We start from the raw sequence: 4,987 nt of genomic DNA on the forward strand, positions 1-4,987 counted from the left end.
TCCAGGTTCGATTCCTCAGAACTCTCAGGGCGGCCTCGAACTCATAGCAATCCCCCTGCGCCTGCCTCATGAATGCTGGGTTTAAAGGCATGTGCCACCACACCTGGCTTTAAAATATTTATTTATTCATTTATTTATTTATATTTTAAATATTTTATTTATTTGATAGAGAGAGAAAGAGGCAGAGAGAATGGGCATACCAAGGCCTCCAGCAACTGCAAACTCCAGACACCTTGTGCATCCAGCTTACGTGGGTCCTCAGGAATCAAACATGGGTCCTCTTAGCCTTAACTGCTAAGCCATCTCTCCAGCCCTAAAATATTTTTTTTAATTTCAAAATTAAAAAAGAAAGTTTATTTCTTGGACAGGACAATTTCCAACTTGGGTTTCAAGTCTAAACCTTCAAACTCAGGAAGTCTCCCTCCCAGTCACCGGCAAGGGTTTTATCAACTTCACGTAGAACTTCAACGAAGTCTTCCACGGCGGGGCTGTGGAGAGGAGGAGGCTTTGAAAGGCGCAGGAGCACTTCTGTTTGCTTAACTGGCCCTCCTTCAGACCCTGAGCCACAGTCTCCATGGCTAGTGTCTGAAAAATATTAGAAAGGAATTAACAGAAACTATCCTGTAAGACTTCAAGTGGAAGTCATCTTGGGTTAAATCAGGCTTTTTGGTTTCGTCTGTGTTAGACTCCGTTGAAGCCTCTGGTATCTTCCAACAATGTTCCAGATTTTGCAACACTCGAGTCAGGCCATGCGTTAGAGGAAGATCTGCCTTTTCTGTGTTCAGCACTCCTGCTCAGCCTGCGAGGCAGAGATGGAAGACAGACTGAGGAGACCGAGGGCAGCCCTGTCCTCTGTGTGATGGGTGGGTCGGCAGCCTGGCAGAATTCATGGTCAGAAAGTACATCCCACGTGTCTCTCCCAGTCTCAGGACACTGTACAATTGCTTGAATCCCACCGTCACTGAGGTGAGCAGCTGTAAGATACTCGTGCAAACACCAAGCCCCTCTGGTGTTCAGAATGTATTTGTTTGGCAGCTTCAGGTCCACAGGGGACAGTCCTAAATGCGGGCTGCTCTTCAGAACCTTCCTGAGGTTGGTCGCCAGGCTAATCCACGCCAACATCAGTTTCTCATCCAGGTCAAAGAGCTTGTCCACAGCCTCCCCCACCTTCACCAGCAGGTCAACGTTTGTTGAACTGGGCATGACAAAGCACACGCTGTCACAAGTGACCGGATGTTCCCGGAGCCTCTGAACCCAGATGCTGGCCGCTTCCGTCTGGAAAAACCAAATATGCAGCAACCCGCTCGTTTCCAGGAGAGCAGGTGGCTCTGAGTCACAGAAACAGTGGAGTGACACCTGCCCAAGGTTCTTATCACTGCGGATGGACATACCTATCTCCTGGAAACAGGCCATATTTCCTAAAATCCCCACACAGATTTCTCTTCATTTGGATTTACACAGTACTCCCATAAATATGTCAGGAGCATTAAGCTCTTGGAGAAATGGAGCCGCACCCTCATCCATTGGCGTACCCCACACTCCGCAAATTCCACTCTCGTCTCCTCCTCAGGCTCCACTGCTGCTCCTGTCGTCCGAGCTGGACTTGCCATTTCCAGGTGTACCGATCTGGATGAGCCCGCTGAGCACGCCGAGGAGCCGGTGCTCGCTGTGCGTGCTCCCGAGGCGTCCCCCGCAGCCAAGCCCACCTCCTCCTGGGCGCGGCCAACCGGTGGAGGCGAGGGATGGCGGTCCACGGCTGCTCTAAAATGTATTTTAATATTGTTAGAAAAATGCTTGCTTTGGGCTCAAAAGATGGCTCAGTGGTCAAAGGCACTTGCTTGCCAAGGCTGATGGCCCAGGTTTGATTTCCCAGGACCCATGGAAAGCCAGACACACAAAGTAGTGCATGCATCTGGAGTTCATTTGCAATGGTGAGAGGCTCTGGTGCACCCATACTCCGCTCTCTCTCAAATAAATTAATATAAATATTTTTAGGAGCTAGAGAGATGGTTTAGTGGTTAAGACATTTGTCTGTGAAGCCTAAGGACCCAGGTTTGATTCCCAGTACCCATGTAAGCCAGATGTACAAGGTGGCACATGCATCTGGAGTTCATTTGTAGTGGCTGGAGGCCCTGACATGCCCTCTCTCTCTCTCTTTCTCTCTCTCTTTTTTCTCTCTCTTTCTCTCTCAAATAAATAAAATAACTCTTCAATACAAATATGCATATATACACATACATACATATACATATGCATATATATTTAAATGTTGGCATGATCTTGTAATCCCAGGGCTAGGGAGGTGGAGGCAAAAAGACTCCCGTAGGCCTGAGTTTCAATCCCCAGGCCGCACATAAAAAGCTGGAAGCTGTGACAGGCTTTTGGCATCCTAGCAGGCCTACAGAGGGATGGAAAGCAAAGACAGGAGAACTTCCTGGAAGCTCCCAGGCCAGCTAGCCTAGCGAACAGAGCAGTGACCAATGAAAGGTTCTACCTCAAAATAGGGTGGAGGGCCACAGAGATGTCCCAGTGGTTAAAGGCACTTCCTTATAAAACCTGATTGTCAGTAGGGCACACCTTTACCCCCAGCACTCTGGAGGCAGAGGTGGGAGGATCCCCCTGAGGTCAGGGGTACCCTGAGACTACATAGTGAATTCCAGGTCAGCTTGGGCTACAGTGAGACCCTACCTCAAACAAAACAAACAGAAAACCTGACGGTCCAGGTTCAATCCCCCAGTACCCACGTAAAGTCAGAGGTGCAGAGGTGCAGCACACGTGTCTGGACGGTGTTTGCAGGGGCAGGGGCTGGAGCACCCCTTCTCTCTCATGTTTCATCTCTCTCAAATCAATAATCTGTCGTTGTTGTTGTGGTTTGTTTGTTTGTTTTTTAGGTAGGGTCTTGCTCTAGCTCAGGTTGACCTGAAATTCACTACGTAGTCTTAGGGTGGCCTCAAAGTCATGCCAATCCTCCTACCTCTGCCTCCCAAGTGCCGGGATTAAAGGCATGCGCCACCACACCCGGCAAATAAATATTTTTTTTAAAGGTGAAGGCAAGTACCAACATTCAAAAGTAGTCCTCTGGGGGCTGGAGAGATGGCTTAGTGGTTAAGCGCTTGCCTATGAAGCCTAAGGACCCCGGTTCGAGGCTTGATTCCCCAGGCCTCACGTTAGCCAGATGCACAAGGGGGTGCATGTGTCTGGAGTTTGTTTGCAGTGGCTGGAGGCCCTGGCACACCCATTCTCTCTTTCTCTCTCTGTCACCTTCAACTCAATAAATAAAAATGAACAAAAATAATTTTTCTAATTACAAAAAGTAGTCCTAAGCCGGGCGTGGTGGCGCACGCCTTTAATCCCAACACTCGGGAGGCAGAGGTAGGAGGATTGCCATGAGTTCAAGGCCACCCTGAGATGACAGAGTTAATTCCAGGTCAGCCTGAACCAGAGTGAGACCCTACCTCGAAAAACAAAGTAGTCCTCTGGCTGGACATGTGGCACATGCTTTTAGTCCCAGCAGTTGGGAGGCTGAGGTAGGAGGATTGCTATGAGTTAGCCAGGGATAGAGTGAGACCTTGCCTCAAAAAAAAAATCCCAAAAAATCATCCTCTGACCTCCACACATGCACCACAGTGTGCATCTACACTCACACACCTAAATAAATAAATAAATAAATAAATAAATAAAATCAAACTAAATTAAATTTCAAAAGTCAAAAGCCAGTCTGGCCGTCTCTTAGGCTGCTCTTCGCATGGCCCGTGCTGTCTGTGGATCTGCGGGACAAGCCCCAGCCAGCAGGAAGCCCTCCCCCTGCGCAGCCCCCAACCATCATCGACGGCCTCAGCCTTCAGAATTGTACGAAATGCACTTTCTACTTTTAGAGCTCTCACTTCCTGTTCCCCTCTGGTGTGAACAGCAGGCTGGGCAGGAGAGAAAGCAAGGAAGGAGACCGAGGCGGAGAAGGGGAGGGCCTGTGGTGAGCGGCCCTGGCGGCGCACAGAGCCTGCAACACCGCGAGGCCCACAGACAGACGTCGTCCTCCCGCCCTAGATCCCGGAAGGCTGTCCTGGGAGGCCAAGGACGCACTAGCGATGACACGGAGTGTTGACCACGAGCCCGGTGCCGGGGAGCTCCTCGCTGGGAGCGTGTGCTATTTATTGGTCCTGCTTTGCACGCGACATCACTGAGTCAGCGGGACGATCAGAAGTTGGGTCAGTGACCCTCTTGACCACTGAACTGTACTCACTCTTGATCAAACCAGTCTTTGAAAGCAAATGGCCATTTCTTTTTCTTTTTTTTCTTCTTTCTGAGGAAAGCCCAACAGACTGGCTTTTTTTTTTAAATGAAAGAGAGAGCATGAGAGAGAGAGCAAGAAAGAGGGAGGGAGGGAGAGAATTGACCCGCCAGGCCCACAGCCACTGCAACTGAACCCCAGGTGCGCGGGCACCTAGTGGGCACATGCGACCTGGCATATGTGTCGTCTTGTGCGTGTGACAGGTGAGATCTGGAGAGTCAAACCCGGGTCTTTTGGCTTCGCAGGCAAGCGCCTTGACCACTAAGCCTTCTCTCCAGCCCCAAATGGCCGTTTCTTCCCCTAGCCTGTCCTCTGCCACTCCCTTTCAAAGTCATGAAGTACACCTTGGACGATCTGCCTCCAGCCTCCTGGTCTCTGGTGTCCACAAATCCTCTCAAGGCTCGGGACCTGGACCGACACCAGCGTCTCCCAGTACGGAGAAGAGACCCGCAACGTACCGCGGGCCCTCCTGCCGTCCGCTGTTCCGCGTGGGCATTCCTCCAGCTACTCAGCACCGCCCAGCCAGACCCGGGGTAGGTACTGGTCATAGAGCATCAAACCACAGGCCATCTGGGAGGAACAGTCTTCCAGGTCACACACGCTCAGCCCTCAGAATTGCAAAGGCATCATTTCAACCTCTGCTCATCAGTGCTGCTGTGTGATGTTACTCAAGCATGGAATTTAAAAAGAAGGTCCGGG

General features: G+C 50.6%; 1 pseudogene; it reads right to left on the minus strand.

Moving 5' to 3' along the window:
- Window positions 1-394: 394 nt before the first annotated feature.
- LOC101595777 lies at window positions 395-4,784 on the minus strand (annotated as a pseudogene).
- Between the last annotated feature and the right edge of the window lie 203 nt (window positions 4,785-4,987).

Source organism: Jaculus jaculus, chromosome 5 (genome assembly GCF_020740685.1).
Source record: "Jaculus jaculus isolate mJacJac1 chromosome 5, mJacJac1.mat.Y.cur, whole genome shotgun sequence".
NCBI classification, from domain to species: Eukaryota; Metazoa; Chordata; class Mammalia; order Rodentia; family Dipodidae; genus Jaculus; species Jaculus jaculus.